Consider the following 18,733-nt stretch of genomic DNA (forward strand, 5'->3'; position numbering starts at 1 on the left):
CGTGAGACACAAAGGGATTCTCCAAAGGTTAATGTGTGATGTGGACTAACGCACGGCCGAGTCATTGAGCCTTTCTTTTTTACAGAAAAGACTGCCTCATCAGTCGTATACTTAGACACGTTGGAAAACTTAGTATTTTCACCACTAGAAGAGCTTCAGCCACATGTCTTTTTGCAACAAGATGGTGCACCACCTCATTGGGTTATCATCGTTCAAAGTTCATTGAATGACCATTTTCCAGGAAGATGGATTGGGTGAGGAGGTTCAATTCCTTGGCCACCCAGATCACCTGATATAACGCGGCTGGACTTTTTTCTTTATGGATTTATAAAGGACAATGTTTACAGGAGGATCGTGTCGAACATTAATGACCTGAAAACCAGAATTACAACAGCAATAGCCTCTGTGGATGCCGACATGCTTGCCGCTACCTGGCGTGAAATTGTCTATCGACTTGATATTATCCTAGCGTGTAAAACTTGTGTAATTCATTATAACATTAATAAAGTCTTCTTTTGCTTAGTTCAAATTCAGGCACAGAACTTTTAAACATACTTGTAATTATATATAGTTGTGTTTATAATTGAACTTCTTTTTAATTGTTGAGAAGCCTATTCAAGAGCAACACAAGAACAGTAAATATTTTCAGATCTAAAAGAAGAATACTTATCAACCTTTCTTTTGAACTCACAAGAAGTGCTTTATATTATTAACTGCTATCACTACTTAAAGAAAAAATAACTCATTTGAAGTATATCAATAGAATTGACGGCATTCATGAATTTTTCTCGATTTTTTTTCTCAATATCCACCAGCCAAATTTATTGCTAGTAGATATGTTAATTATGGTCATGGAACTCGTTTAATAGAGGAATAACTTCATAAATTTAAAATATATTATTAAATATATTCTTTTTTCTGAAACGGTAGTTTCAAAATTTTGAACAACCTGAATTAATATTATTTATTTTTCAACATTTCTCAAGTAAAAGGAAGCTGAATATTTTATTTCATATATTTAAAAAATTCATTCCTTTAAATGATTTAATAATTTATATGTCTTAAAATTCAAATATTTTTAATACGTATTCGCAAAACTAATAATAAATAGTTATATAAAGCTAATTTTTGCATAGATACTTGGATAAAAGAATTTTATAACTGTGTATAAAATGTTTCGATGAGCTTGAAAATTCCTCGAGATGTTGCGAAAGACGCGAAAAGTATAATCAAAATTAAGAGAAATAAACTTTTGAATTCTCGCCTGTCCAAACTATTGGAACCATTTCGACAGAATTCAAATTTGTCGGGAAAAAATTATTTCATTAAAAAAATGTGCGGTTATATAAATGATTTTGCTTCTTAAAATACTGTTCTCTGCACTAATTAACTAGTGTAAATAATTAATGCAATTAACTAATGAATATTTAAGCTTTGGCATTTGAATCATTAAAATCTGCTCTTAGGCCTAACTCCGATCATTAGTTCATATGATATTCAGAGTTTTTTTTTTTTTACAACGACAACGAGATACAAACAAAATATAGTTAAAACTTAGCACTTTGTGCAATAAATGCTAATTATAAGCCTGTAATAAATCATTATTTATTACTAGATTTGATTTTTTTTATGTAAAAGTATGCATATCCAAGTTAGCTAAGGGTGAATGAAATTGCAAAAAAAGTGAAAATTAAAAATTTAATTTTAATAAAAGATATTAAAATTTATAAATTTTCATAGCATATTTTTTTTAGATTATTAGAAATGCCAAATTTCTTAGATTATAAGAAATGCCAAATTTCTTAGATCATTAGAAATACCAAATTTCTTCGCTTTGTCATAAAGAAATAATTATATTTAGTTAAGTTTCTTTTTCGTTTTTTGTAATTTAAGAAAAATATTTAAAGTATAAGAAATACAACAATATTATTGTTATCACGTGGTGACACTATTTAAGAGTGAGCGTAATTATTCTAATTCCACATGTTTAACTCTTTAAATCGCTACCAATTTATTAGAATTAGGCAAAAAGCGGAGCAGTCGTTATTTCTGTCTTACTATTGAAACGGGATTCCGAGAATAATTTTCCTTTAAACATGAACAAGTTGATATGTAAATCATAGTCTTATTGAATAATTAAAAAAATAATGATTAAATAAATTCTCTACCACTCTTTACATTTCAGTCGCCTTTAGCGTCTATGTATATGTTGTATAAGGAACACGACATCGGTGTGTTAAATGGTTCCAATGAATTAATAATATTTGTTTGCAATGGATAAAATTGATATAGATTATTTTTAACATTACAAACAAACCTAATGTATATGCATCATAAACGTAAATGTACTATCTCCTTCTTCCTTCACTTTCTAAGTAGTAGAGAGGTGGGAACTTTTAGTAGTCACTCAAATTAAATTTTAAAAAAATTCTGCATATAAATACGATTATTAAATTCCATAAAAACTATAGCTTGTAGAATGAAACCGTTTTCGAATTTGAAAACAGCGGCGAATAAATATCCAATTTAACGTTCAAAAATCTAATGCATTAAAAAAAAGTTTAAAAGAAAATGAGTAATTCATTATAGCGTGAATAAAGGCTTCTTTTGCTTATTTCAAATTCAGGCACAGAACTTTCAAACATACTTGTAATTAAATATTGTTGTGTTTATAATTGAATAAATTTTTAATTGTTTTGAAGCCTATTCAAGAGCAACACAAGAACAGAAAATATTTTCAGATATAAAAGTAGAATATTTATCAATCTTTTTTCTGAACTCACAAGAAGTGCATTATACTATTCATTACTATCAATTACTGCAATAGAAAAAAATAAAAAATTACTTTTTTTCTTTCTCAATATCCACCAGCCAAATTTATTGCTAGTAGATATGTCTACTAAGCTTGTTGCAACTTTTTAACTTACGCCAATAACATCAGAGATGTGAACTTGCTCCGGACAGAAAATATAAATTTTAAAATGGTAGTTTATCAAATATGATTCTTGGTTTAATAAATTCAATTTAGTAGAATTTTATCAACCACTATTTCTAAATAATTCGTAGGCTACTTAAAATGCAAGCAAAAATTCTCAAATATTTGCAACATTTACCGATTTTTTGATTATTTTGGGGTGTCCAGAGCATTTGGCATCTCTGTAACATTAGAAATTTAAAATTCTTTATTAAACATATTCTATTTTCCAAAAAGGTAGTTTTAATATTCTGAACAACCTGAATTAATATTATTTATTTTTCAACATCTCTCAAGTAAAGGGAAGCTGAATATTTTATTTTATATGTTTAGAAAATACATTCCTTAAAATGATTTAGTAATTTATCTGTCTTAAAATTGAAATAGTTTTATAGCGTATTCTCAAAAATAATAATACATAACTATTTAAATCTATTTTTTGTATAGATACTTGGATAAAAGAATTTTGTTACTGTGTACAAAATGTTTCGATGAGCTTGAAAATTCCTCGAGATATTGCGAAACACGCGAAAAGTGAAATCAAAATTAAGAGAAATAAACTTTTGATAGCTCGCCTGTCCAAACTATTGGAACCATTTCGACAGAATTCAAAATTGTCCGTACAAAAATATTAACAAAATGTGCAGTTATATGAGTGACTTTGTTTCTTTTAAAATACTGTCTCCTGCGCTAATTAACGAGTGCAAATGTTTAATGCAATTAACTAATGAATATTTAAGTTTCGGCCCTTGAAACATTAAAATCTGTTCTTAGGCCTAACTCCGATCATTAGTTTATATGTTATTCAGAGTTTTAATTTCCTTGCTTCGAAAACAAGATACAATAAAAAAAAATTGAAACTAAACACTTTATGCAAAAAATGCTAATTGTACACCTGTAATATATCATTAATTATTACAAGATTTGATTTTTTTTCGAAAAAGTAAGCACATCTTCGTTTGCCACGAGTGACTAAAATTGCAAAAAGTGGTGACAATTGAAATTTTCAATTTTAACACTAGGTTCACGATACGCGTCATTTTGACGTATTTCAAATTTTACAAGGAAAATTACAAAACCCGTTTGCATTTTTATTTCATCTCTTGTAATGACTTTATCCAAATAAATAGAGATTGAAGTCAATTTGATGTCAGATTTTGAAGGTTTCAGTTGCTTAGTTCGAGTATTGAAAAATAAAATGCTAGAATATTTCATAAATATATATCTCATATTTTCTTTTTTTTTTCTTATACTATATAATTTGCTAATTGCAGAGTTGCCAACTACTCCGTACAAGTCAAAATAATTTTTAAATGAAATAATAAATAGCTACAAAATAAATTATACATATATAAAGTACTGAATTATATAAGTCTACGATTCATTTAGAAATAGTGGTGGATAAAAATCTACTGAATTCAATTTATTAAATCTAGAATCACAATTGATATACTACCACTTTAAATAAGCATATTCTGTCCGGAGCAAGTCGGCATCTCTGTAAGTGCTGTTATATGTATTCGTTTATGCGCCAAATTCACAATGAGATACAATCAAGATAAAGTTAAAACACTTCTTTCCATCTGTTAATCAAAGACTTAAAAACAAACATTTCTTCTGCAACTTTCACGTGATGCAATTTCTCACTGGACACGGCAACTTCAAGGCATATTTGAAAAGATTTGGTTTAAGTTCCAGTGATCTGTGTGATTACAATATTGGTGGAACACAAGACGTTGAACATTTTATTGTGAAATGCTCCCATTTTGAGAAAAACTTGTTGTTGTTGTTGTTGTTAATTTGCATCGCACTAGAGCTGCACAATGAGCTATTGGCGACGGTCTGGGAAACATACCGGATGATGATCCGAAGACATGCCATCACAATTTTGATCCTCTGCGGAGGGGATGGCACCCCCGCTTCGGTAACCCGACGACCTGCGCGCGAAGTCGAGAACTTTACGGTAGCACAGTTTAACGAGGACCAATACCGCACACCCTCGGTCCCTACGCAGACTGATCCAAGTGGTCACCCACCCGCACACTGACCGTAGCCAGTGATGCTTGACTTCGGTGATCTGCTGGGAACCGTGTCTTAACGATCAGTCCACTGCGGGACGAAAAAAACTTAATAATTGCTTTAAAGTCGCTAATATTAACTTTCATCCCCCTCTTCGCACTTTTGTGAGTAACAAAACCATCTTCAAACTTTTCTGCGAATTCAGTGATTAAATTTTTTAATGCAATATTATAAATCACTTTGTTTTGTGTACTATTTTAATTTTTCGTTTTTCTCATCCTTTTTGTAAATGTTTTTATTTATTTCTCTTTTTATTATTATTTTTTTCTCTAAATTTTGCATGCCCTTTTAGTATGTATTTCTGTTTAAAAATCCTACATTGTTTGCTTCCATACTTACAACTGTAAGCCTCGTGTTGTACTTAATATATATTTATATATAATAAATAATATATAATAAATATTTATAGATAATATATATTTATTTAAAGCTATTTTTCGCATAGATACTTGGTTAAAAGAATTTTTTAACTGTGTACAAAATGTTTCGATGAGCTTGAAAATTCCTCGAGATATTGTGAAAGACGCAAAAAGTATAATCAAAATTAAGTGAACTAAACTTTTGGTCGCTTGCCTGTTCAAACTATTGGAACCCTTTCGATAGAATTCGAATTTGTTGAAAAAAAATATTAAAAAAATGATCTGTAATATGAGTGATTTTGCATATTAAAATACTGTCTGTTGCACTTATTAACCAGTGTAAATAATTAATGCAATTAACTAATAAATATTAAGCAGGTTTAGCAATTGTGAATAAAATTGCAAAAAAAGGTAACAATTAAAATTTAGAATTTTAGTAAAAGATATTAAAATTTCCGAATATTTATGGCATATTTTTTTCAGATTATTAGAAACGCCAAATTTCTTAGATTATTAGAAATGCCAAATTTCTTCGCTTTTTCATAAAATAAAAAAAAAAATTCCAGTAATATCGAAATTAAAGTTATTTTTCGATTAGTTTTTTTTCACTTTTTGCAATTTAAAAAAATATTTAAAATATTTTAAGAAATACAACATTATTATTGTTATCAAGTTTTGACCTTTTTATATAAAGAGAGTAATTATTTTAATTCTACATTTTCACTCTCAAAATCGCTACCAATTTATTAGAATTTGGCAGAAAGCGGAGCAGTTGATATTTCTTGTTTACTTTTGAAACTGGATTCCTAGAATGATTTTCCTTTAAATATGAACAAGTTGATATGTAGTAAGTCATAGAGTTATTGAATAATTAAAAATATGATGAATAAATAAATTCTCTACCACTCTTTACATTTTAGTCGCCTGTGGTGTCAATGTATATGTTGTATAAGGAGTACGACTTCAGAAAGCTAAATGATTCGCATTAATTAATAATAGTTTTTTTCAATAGAAAAAATTCATATAGATTATTTTTCCATTACAAATAAGCGTAATGTATTGCATCATAAACGTTAATGTTTTATCTCCTTCTTCCTTCTCTTTCTACGTAGTAGGCAGGTAGAAAGAACTTTTAGTAGTCACTCAAATTAAATTTAAAAAAAATCTGTATAGAAATATATCATTAAATGTCAAAAAAACTGAAGCTTGTTGAATGAAACCGATATCGAATTTAAAAACAGCTGCGAAAAAATATCTCCATTATAACGTTCAAAAACCTAATGCATTAGAAAAAAAAAATTATAATTCATTATAGCCAATAAAAGCTTCTTTTGCTTATTTCAAAATGATACGCAATTTTTCACGCACAGAACTTTCAGACAGACATAATTATATTTTGTTGCGTTTATAATTTAACCACTTTTTAATTGTTGAAAAACCTATTCAAGAGCGTTGCAAGAACAAAAAGAAATTTCTGATCTAAAAGAAAAATACTTATTAACCTATCTTCTAAACTTGCAAGGAGTCCTTTTTATTATTCATTACTATCGCAACTTAAAGAAAAAATAAGTTAGTTGAAGCATATCAATGAAATTTACTATATTCGTTAACATTTTTCTTTTCTTTCTCAGTATCAACTAGCCAAATGTATTGCTAGAGGATACGTTAAAAAATTTAATGATGCCGGTCGTTTACAATTTGAAATTTTTTAAATTAAAAATATTTTATAAAATATATTCTATTTTCTAAAACGGTAGTTTCAAAATGTTCAACAATCTCAGTGAATATTATTTATTTTTCAACATCTCACAAGTAAATGGAAGCTGAATATTTTATTTTATATTTTTAGAAATTGCATTCCATAAAACGATTTAATAACTTATGTCTTAAAATTCAAATATTTTTAAAACGTATTCAGAAAAATATTAATACCGTCATGTGGGGCTTCTTTGGGCAGGATTTCGCAGTTTTTGAACTTTGACATGTAAAAAAACTATGTTAATTCAAACTTCAGTAAAATTTATCGATGTTATATTCATAACTGGACTCAGACGAGTGAATTTGATCAATATTGGCATTATTTGTATGTAATATTTACGAATAATAAGTCAAAACATACCTTGCACAAAGTAGCCCCCAAATGGGGCTACTTTGTGCAGCGATAGGAATTCAGTTTAATAATCATGTTTTTAGTAAAATATTGATATAAAATTGTTAAAAAAGTTAATTGTTGACATTTTTAAAGACAAAAACATCAAGATATGTAAAGATATTAGTTTGAAAATAATTTTCAGCGTTAAAAAACCATTTTTTTTGAAGAATTTTTTCTTAAAAAGAATGTTTATTTCAAAACATTTGAGTTTAAACAAAAGGAAACCATATACATTTTTGAACATTGAAATGGATGAAATTTCAAAAATAATAATTATTACATATTCATTAACATTTATAATATTGATAAATTTGAACATAACATGCTTGAATGAACATGACAGAACTTGCTCTTCAGTTTCTGTCAAAATCACCTGATGTCCTATAAAATATATTTTTATGTGTTAAATCGTTTGATTAATTCATTAGAAAAATCTTTGTAGAAGAAAAATAATAGTTTACCAGCACGTTTCACGTGTTTCTTGTGAATTTTATTAGAGATAGTATTTCTGTGGATTTTGTACTTCCGAGAAGCTTCTGCAATCGACATACCACCAGCAACTGCTTGCAAACATTGTTGCAGCTTTTCTAAAGTGTAATCACGGTAGTTTCTCGTTCCAGGTATTTTTTTATAACGTCTGACCATTTTTCTGTCGAAAAAAAAAACGAATGAAACTTTGCACAAAGTAGCCCCAAAGTGCATTTTTTTTCATTTTCCGTTTATTTGTTATTAATTTTCAAATTTTTTTAACGCTAACATGATATAATTGTTTATTAATATATAAATAAAAAATTTTGCACTTACGACAATTGTTTTATCAACGTCTATGCATTTCACAGCTGAAGTTTCCACGCCCACTTTTCGACGTCCGACGCTCTCGGAAAGTTGTTGACATTAGATAAACAAAACACACTCTGAGATTGTTTTAAAATTGGAAAAAATGTTTGTAGTGATAGAGACTTCTATCTTCAAATTCCACACATTTTTAACATGAAAAAAACATACTACTGCATAGCAGCACTTGAAAAGTGCCAAATTCGAACTTGCACAAAGTAGCCCCACATTACGGTAAATAATTATTAAAAGCTATTTTTTGCATAGAAACTTGGATGAAAGAATTTTATAACTGAGTACAAAATATTTCGATGAGCTTGAAAATTCCTCGACATATTGCGAAGGACGCAAAAAGTATAATCAAAATAAAAGAATTAAACTTTTGGTCGGTTGCTATTGGAACTTCTTCGACAGAATTCGAATTTGTTTAAGAAAATTATAAAAAAATGATCAGTAAAATGAGTGATTTTGTATATTATAATACGGTCTGCTGCACTAATTAATTAGTGTAGATAATTAATGCAATTAACTAATGAATATTTATGCTTCGGCCCTTGAATCATTAAAATCTGTTCTTAGGCCTAATTCCGATCATTAGTTCATATGCTATTCAAATTTTTATTTTTTTTGCAACGACAATGAGATACAAACAAGATATAGTTAAAACTAAGCACTTTACGCAATAAATGCTATTTATAAGCCTGTAATAAATCATTATTCATTACTAGATATGATTTTTTTATTATTTAAAAGTATGGATATCCAGGTTTGCCAATTGTGAATAAAATTGCAAGAAAAATTGACAATTAAAATTTAGATTTTTAATAAAAGATATTAAAATTTATATATTTTTACATCATAATTTTTAGATTATTAGAAATGCGAAATTTATTCGCTTTGTCTTAAAGAAATAGTTATTTTTAGCTTAGTTCTTATTTTTAACTTTTTTTAATTTAAAAGAAATATTTAAAATTTAAGAAATACAACATTATTATTATTATCACGTGGTGACACTATTAAAGAGTGAACGTAATTATTCTAACTCCACAGTTTCAACTCTTCAAATCGCTACCAATTTATTAGAATTTGGCAGAAAGCGGAGCAGTTGTTATTTCTGTCTTACTATTGAAACGGGATTCCGAGAATGATTTTCCCTTAAATATGAACAAGTTGATATGTAAATCATAGTGTTATTGAATAATTAAAAATATAATGAATAAATAAATTCTCTGCCAGTCTTTACATTTTAGTCGCCTGGGGCGTCGAAGTGTATGTTGTATATGGAACACGACTTCGGAGTGTTAAATGGTTCCAATGAATTAATAGTATTTGTTTGCAGTTGAAAAAATTTATATAAATTATTTTTTCCATTACAAACAAACCTAATGTATATGCATCATAAACGTGAATGCATTATCTCCTTCTTCCTTCACTTTCTACGTAGTAGAGAGGTGGGAACTATTAGTAGTCACTCAAATTAAATTTTAAAAAAATTCTGCATACAAATACATTTATTAACTTCCATAAAAACCATAGCTTGTAGAATGAAACCGATATCGAATTCATAGACAGCGGCGAATAAATATCCATTATAACGCTCAAAAGCCTAATGCATTAGAAGAAAGTAAAAAAAATAAAATTGTGTAATTCATTGTAACGTGAATAAAGCATCTCTTGCTTATTTCAAAATGATACGTGATTTTTCAGGCAAAGAACTTTCAGAAATACTTGTAATTATAGATTGTTGTGTTGAACCAATTTTTAATTGTTGAGAAGCCTATTCAAGAGCAATGCAAGAACAGAAAATATTTTCAGATCTAATAGAAGAATACTTATCAACCTTTCTTCTGAACTCACAAGAAGTGCATTATACTATTCATTACTATCACTACTTAAAGAAAAAATAACTTATTTGACGTATATCAATGAAATTGCGCATATTCATGAATTTTCCTCTTTTTTTCTTCTCAATATCCACTAGACAAATTTATTGCTAGTAGATACGTTTGTTAAGCTTTCTGAAATTTGGAGCAAATACATATTACTAGAGAAATTTAAAATTATTTATTAAATATATTATATTTTCTAAAACGGTAGTTTCAAAACTTTGAACAACCTAAATTAATATTATTTATTTTTCAACATCTCTCAAGTGAAAGGAAACAGAATATTTTATTTAATATAGTTAGAAAATTAGATTTTTCAAATGATCAAATTCGAATACAATCATAATAATATCTGCAAGTTTACCACAATTCATGCCAATATAAGTGTAGACAGCAAGAAGGACTGGCATTGCACTGCCCTTGTTTTATAGTGAACCTTTTATCAGACCCTGTACCTATTACACCCATATATTATAGTGGCCCTTAGTGAAGCTTAAGATAATCAAAATAGATAAATTAAAAGAGCCAAAGACCAAAAAGTGAACAAACGGTGATAAGAATAAAGATAATTAATAAAGCAAACCTGAACTTATACTCTACTCTAATTTGCTAAGTTAAAAAAGATAAAACTACTATACTCAATCATTGATTAATAGATTTCCTAATAAATTGTTAGTTCGCAAGTGAGAAGATAAAAACATATCAACAATTTAGGCATATCAAATAAATTTAGGGGGCAGTAGGATCTAATAGAGTCAGCTTCCCCGCTGCTATTCTCCTTGGTTGAGCTTTAATCAAATTTAATTCATAGCGATTATAATTTGTTTCTTTAATTTGTTTGACCATGTTTCTCTTTGTATTGAATTCTCGAGGGAGTGCATCGAGGAACTAGAATCTGTAAAAATGGTTGCTGTTTCAAACAAATTATAACTTTTTTCTGTGTTTGGTGCTAAATTTGATAGCGTGGTCAGATAGTTGGTTCGACTCGGTCCATATAGCTTTGTTGTTCAGTTCAACAACAAATTCGCATCAAACTTTAGAGCTCAAAGCAATTCTTACGTTAGTTTATTTCTCCTTGTCTTTCTTACTTCCATCTGTATACACTTTATAGCCCGGGCCCAATGGTGAGCTGAAATCTCAAGTGATCTTATCCAAGTTTATCTTATCAAGTTCTGCTTCTTTTGTCCAGTTAGTAATATCTGTCTGCAAGCATCAGGTTGCATGTTTTATAGCCGTTTCATCAGCCATTTAAAGGTCTATAGGCATTGTGTAATTGTATCGACTCGTTGCCATGGGTACTGTAGCATTTCATGATAGTTTACTATGGCAATCTCGAAGCAGTGGTGGCTTTGTCACCTTCCGATGATGTGAACCGGATTCGAATCCCAGCGATAGCTGGTCGATAGAAATTTCACATCCGGCTCGCACCGACTACAACGCTGACGTATAATATCTTCAATAGAAGACGGATCATGGACTCGAGTCCATTTTCTATCAGGTTAACCGTGAAGGTTTTCGTAGTTTTCCTCTTCATGTAACGGTAGGTTCCACTATAAAGACCTCTACGAAGGCAAACTCCCCCAAAACTTGATCAAGCAATTCTCTTTTGTTCTGGATTCGGTTAAAATGCCAGGGCAATGGAGTTAAACATTCGTAGTCATAAATCCCGAAAAATGTTGGCTATTCAATGACGGTTATAAAATATTAAACGGCAATCTCTGTATTGAGGTAAACTTTTTCTAATGGTTCTTACTGTTTTTGAAAATTACAAACAGTTATGTTCAAAACTAATAGTCATGTGATGCTCATTTTAAGGTATACTAGATTTTAGCATCCACGATATGAAGTTTTAAAAAAGAATCAAAAAATTCATAAAATCAGAAATTAAAAAATATATCGTTAACAATTAAAAAAAATTTTTAAATTTTGTGAAATAAAAAAAACTTGAGAAATATATAAATAAAAATAATTACATTTTTACCTGCACATTAGTGAGCAAGAAAAATTAAAAAAACATTTTAAAGCATTAGTCACAAAGAAAGTATAAAAAAATATTTTATTCCTTTTTGTATTAAGCTATAGCAGCCGTAATAAATATATGTTACTGCATGTGGTACTGACTTTGATTTAAAATAAACTAGCTATTAATTCACCTAAAAATATTCTTTTTTTGCTGAAAATAAAGCTTTAAATGTTTTTTCCGTTAAATGACAAAACAATGTTTCCAATAACTGTTGCATAATGGTAAGAACTTGAAGTGTTTACTCTATACAAAATAAACTATCTAGATGTTGTATTTAGTTTAAATTAGAAAAACGCTATAGCTTTCAAAGGACTGTTTTTGTTTGAAAAAAAGCAATGAAAATAACTACGAAATAATTCTTTTATAATAAACGGAAATTAAATAATATATTCGTTTAGAAAAATAAGTCTGCTAAAAGCATTAATTTAAAAATATATTCTAAAGAACAAGTGAACAAATAAAACAAAATTGTTAAAACAGTAAAATAAGTTGCGTTACATTTGCGCTACATTTGTGTTAGATGGACAGGAAAATCGTCCTCGATTAGAATAACGGAACAACATTCTAGCCCCTAATAAACACTGAGAATATTTCATTTCAGCTCTGTGGTTGATGCGAGCCACGTGTAGAATTCGTTTCAACCACCCACAGCTGGGCTCGAACCTATGTCAACTCGTTCGGAATCAAATGTTTTATCCCCTGAGCCCCCGTTACACAATGTTTAATATGTATATTTTTTAAAAAAAAACATGACTCAATTAACTTTGATAAAATGGCTCAATGTTTCGCCTGGGACAGCTAAAACGCTATGCACAGGGATACCACAGGCTACTATAATTGTTAAAAATCGCAAAAACTAAATTCAATAATTTTTTTATTATCTATTCAATTATTCTATCGTAATTACCTCTGAGACTTACATTTCAAATTATTCATAGCAAAAACTATAGTTATTTTCACAGTTGTAAAAAAAATATTCTGGAAAAGTTGCTAGTTTTAATCTCTTTTAATACAATTTCATTAATCACCACGTTTTGCATAGATTGCTGTAAACACACCTCTTTTTTTGAAAAAAAAAAAAAAACATAATTTTAAAATGTAGCGTTAGAGAAAATGAAAAATAATAATTATTTTCAAAATTAAAAGATAGAATAATTTCACTCATGGAATACATGTTAGAAAAGAAATTTGCACCTATTTAGCATATTTCTATATCCACTGTGACATAAAACAAAATGGAGTGATTCCCTAAGATGGGAAAACTTGCTCAGTTTTTCGGAATGATTTAATGTTTTAATTTTTGCATTCTTAAATTTGAAGCCTTTTGTCCCCTACGATGATTAATGAAATTGAACATTGTTCATGCCATGTTGTACCAGCTCTTTTGTGATTAGGCTTCTGGAGTTCGAACTGAACAAGATTCTGAGAAATTTAGTACTAAATTCCGAGCCACTTTATATAATGTTTCTCCAAATCCTACTCGGGATTTCGCTGTTTCAACCTATTTGCTAAGCAGGACATTAATTTTGTCAAAAAAAAAAAATTTATAAAAATATTTTTTTTCTGATGCCCACTCGATTGACACTCGTCATTCAAGTATCATCAGGGTAGATTTGTTGGCCACTCTTTCAGGGGCACCACATTAGGTGGGCCAACGTCGTTACGACAGTTGAGATATATAGTACAGAGAATGAAAGATCATCCATGCCTTGTTCGGGATTCGAATCCAGGACCTTTCTGATGTGACGTTAGCACCCTGACCTCTAAATAATCCGTTCGGCTGTTTTAAAAAATAATTTTCACCCATACTTGTAACATCTTAATACGAAATGCTTATACATAGAAATAATTTTATTCATACTTAATAGAAATAACTTGTTTAAAAATATAATTTATACATATCCTTTGCTGCAAAAATGGCCTCTATATTTAGATTTAAATTATTCTAATGTGAATACAACAGGTATCTAACATAAGAAAATATCTACTGAATTTAAACTTTTAATACATTTTTTACAATTTTTATTATGCTATTAAATTCAAATTGCCTCTTATATTTCCTTATATTTCTCTATTGATTCCAAAACGGAAGTCAAATCTTTAGGAAAAAATATGTTCGGTTGCCATCTTAATGATAAACAATGTTGAGTAAATAAAACAAATAGAAATGCATCTCGATCTTAAGTAGATGATAACATACAGTATAAAATCATTCTTTTCTGAACATGACGCGATAATTGGAAAGAGATGAAAGGGAAACGCCCAGGGGAAAGAAACAGCAATACTTGTCTGAAACATATGACTAAGTAAAACATTAAGAAAACCACTTGAATAAAAAGTACTGTCGAAGTTCATATCATTTTAACCTTCACCATTACATAGCAAAAGAAAAACTTCATTAACAGGTCAGAACTAATAGTACCATAGCTGTATCATGACTGTCATTAACTTGATTTACATTACTTTACTTACTGTCATTAACTTACTATGCAAGGCTGACAACATTTGTTGCAAATTAACTTTTAGAGCGATAGAAAAACAACAACTGAAGCTTTCAGAATTTTTTCTAAATTAGCAAACATTTTAAAGCCTCACCAGGGAAGTACTAGATGAACTTTGAGAATGAATGAACTTTGAGTCATTTATATGCAAGGGTGTGGAAAACAACTTAACTCAAATTTACTAAACAGAGAATCATGCATCAAAACATAAGACTGGCTACCATTTCAAGAAATCTTTTGACAGAGCATAGTAAGGTGGCAGATCAGAATTATATAACACTCAATTTTCTTCATTGTTAAAAAACACAATAAAATTTTATAAGAAGTTGGTAACAAAGATAAGGAAACTGAAATATCAAGCGAGTGAGCAGTCATAAGCATGAAAAACAACACAGCATTTAAAGGAAAGAAAAAACATCAACTAATTAACAACAACTACTAAGGAAAACAATTGAATATAGAAATCAAGCGCAACATATTTTTATTTATACTAGCGTTTTCAATTACCTTAAATGAATTTTTACGCCATGGCTTTTTAAGGTAAGATCTTTTAATTTATTAAACTTAATTTTCTTAAACTCACCAATTTTTAATTGTGTATGCAATTTTTCAAAATCGCCCAATTTTATGATGCCCCTAATTAATATTTTCTAATGATTTTTTTAGGTATTTAATTTTTTTTTCGGTTGAGTTGGAGAAAAATATGGAAACATTTCTATATCAACTCTATGTCTGCGATATTTTTATTCGTAGCTAATAGTTTGGGAGATTTAAATTGCAAAAGTAATGTTGTATTAAACCTTTGCATGGGTAAAAATTATTTAATTTCTAAAAGCTTCGAGGATGATAATTTTACTTGTGCCAATCAAAATACTTTAAAATAATAGCAGCGCAAAGAAAATTTCTTACACAGAGTTAGCATGGAAAGGCTTTCTTAAATGATGAGATTAGTGGAAGAACAAGGTAATAATGAAGGCGTAATTTGAAAGATCGTGCTTGAATATTTTAAAAATGATGTCATTTTAACCCATGCAAAATTCGGATCAACTTAAATGAGGAGAGGACGTTAACAACTAATTAAAACCAAATTAAATTTTTGAATTTTTATTTGTCTACCACTCAATAAAATACTTTAAAAAAAAAACGATGTAGATACAATTGTCCAATTTCTTGGCCACCCAGATCACCTGATATAACGCCGCTGGACTTTTTTCTTTGGGGATTTATAAAGGACAATGTTTACAGGAGGATCGTGTCGAACATTGATGACCTGAAAGCCAGAATTACAACAGCAATATCCTCTGTGGATGCCGACATGCTTGCCGCTACCTGGCGTGAAATTGACTATCGGCTTGATATTCTCCTTGCGATGAAGGAGGCACACGTGGAAGTTCATTGACAAGGGTCGTGAAACTTTTTGAGTCTATCTAACCATTTACGTTATTAATTTTAATCTATCTTTATTATTTTATGAGTTATAAAACATAAAAATGTGTCCGGGGCATTATAAACACTCTGTACATTTAAAAGATTAAAAAAATAATACATTAAAACATAAACTTATCTACCACTACAATAAATTTTTACAAAATATAGAGAAAGATACCAGCCTTGTATACTATTAAAATACTTGAGGGAGGTTACTTAGTATTGAAATTTACTATTGAAAGGGGATTCCGACAGCGATTTTCCTTTAAATATGAACAATTTCATATGTAAGTCATAGTGTCATAAAATATTAAAAGAGATAATAAATAAATGAAATTTCTACCACTTTTTACATTTCATTCGTATGTGGCGTTGTTCCTGAATATATTGTGTAAGGAACACGAATTCTGTGTGAGAAATGGACCCCGTGAATGAATAATATTTGTTTGTAATGTTAAAAAATCATATCGATAACTGTTTCCATTGAAAATAAATGTAACGTAATCGTATCATAAACGTAAATGTATTATCTCCTTCTTCTAACCACATTCTACGTAGTAGAGAGGTGGGAACTCTAAGTACTCACTCAAATTAAATTTTAAAAAAATTCTGCATACAAATGCAATTATTAAATTCCATAAAAACTGTAGCTTGTAGAATGAAACCGATATTGAATTTAAAAGCAACGACGAATAAATATCCATAATAACGTTCAAAAACCTAATGAATTAGAAAATATTAAAAAAAAAACTTGTGTAATTTATTATAACAGGAATAAAGGCTTCTTTTGCTTATTTCAAATTCAGGCACAGAACTTTCAAACGTAATTGTAATTATATATTGTTGTGTTTATAATTGAACCACTTTTTAATTGTTGAGAAGCCTATTCAACAGCAACACAAGAACAGAAAATATTTTCAAATCTAAAAGAATACGAGTATAGATCGTTCACCAGGAGTTGGCACTTGGCTCCACCTCCTCGGAGGCAGAGTTCATTTCAACGCGGGGGAGTAAGAGGAAAAACATTTCCCCGTTTGAAATTTGAAATGGAGATAATCTCAAATGCGCGCAAAGCCACCCCAAGGTTTTTATTGGGTAGTCCTATCAGGTCATTATGAAGGCAAACCAGTTTATGAGAGAGCACTTTAATAGAAAAATCAAAAATCTAGTAAAAATAAGAAAGTGGTAGCAAATATAAGTCTAAAAATTTGTTTAATTTTTGAATATGGCTACTTTGTCTTATTTACCTGTCTACCACTACAGATTAAATTCTCAAATATATATGACAAATTCCTCTCAGTCACTTTTAAAATAGAATTTGGTTTTATGCGCTCAAACTGTTCGCTTTTTAAATAGTCTGCGCAGACTACTTATAAGAAACCGTGTGGAGGCTTTCTGATGTAGAAGGTGATGGGCAAATTTCTTTTTCAGTCACTTACTTCGCTTTATCATCAGCTATTATACCTTTCATTATTCTAGCTAATTTATATTTAAAAACTTTTTCCCAGCAAAATATCTCAAAAAGAACAAACTATTCAATAACAGGAGAGATACATCAACAAGTTTATGAGATAAAATGCACATGTTCAAAATATGCACATGAAGATTGGGAAAAAAATATTTTTGTCATACGATCGCCTTGTTCACATCCTTCTCCCCAAAATAGCGAAATAGTATCATCCGATACCACGTGATGAAGGCGGAGCCAAAGGGCCAACTCCTAGTGAACGAACTATACTTATCAACCTTTCCTCTGAACTTACAAAAAGTGCTTTATATTATTCGTTACTATCACTACTTAAAGAAAATAACTTATATGAAGTATATCAATGGAATTGACTAGTGATGTGCCAATCGATTCATTTAAATGAATCGATTCTTAAGAATCAATTCACTAAAATGAACGGTTATATGAATCGATTCTTTGATTCTTTTTTTAATGGTCGTTATAATGGAAGAGTCTTTATAAAAGGTGGTCGTACAAATTAGTTTAGACTGTTTTAGTATTTGAATTAGTTGATCTAGGTCAGGGGCTCTCAATATTTTTCTGCCATGGAACTCTAAATAATTAACGTTCTTTCGGCGGAACACCTGATAAAAGTACTATCTCGTGTAGCCGCTGTAACCTTTCCACGGAACCATAGGGCTTTACGGAACACCAATTGGGGACTATTAATTTAGATCTTAGGCTCTAGGGTGCAGAAGCAGAATATTCCAGTTAAGTGATCAAGAGGAGCCGGCGCGTAGGCTGGTCTTTCCACGATAAGAGAATATTTCTATAATTCTGTATTTCGGCAGCTGAGGGCCCTTATAATATGCTCATAATTGTTTTGTTTATTTGTTTTAACGATTAATAAATTGTTTTGTTGCTGTTACATTGGTGGATATATTTCAAAAGCAATAATGCACATGACATTGAAAAAGTTATATTTCAATCTTGGTTGGAGGGTGTAGTGATTGGCTCACCGCTAGAGGGCGAGTTAATCACTAACCCAAT

The sequence above is a fragment of the Parasteatoda tepidariorum genome, chromosome 6 (assembly GCF_043381705.1).
Source record: "Parasteatoda tepidariorum isolate YZ-2023 chromosome 6, CAS_Ptep_4.0, whole genome shotgun sequence".
NCBI classification, from domain to species: Eukaryota; Metazoa; Arthropoda; class Arachnida; order Araneae; family Theridiidae; genus Parasteatoda; species Parasteatoda tepidariorum.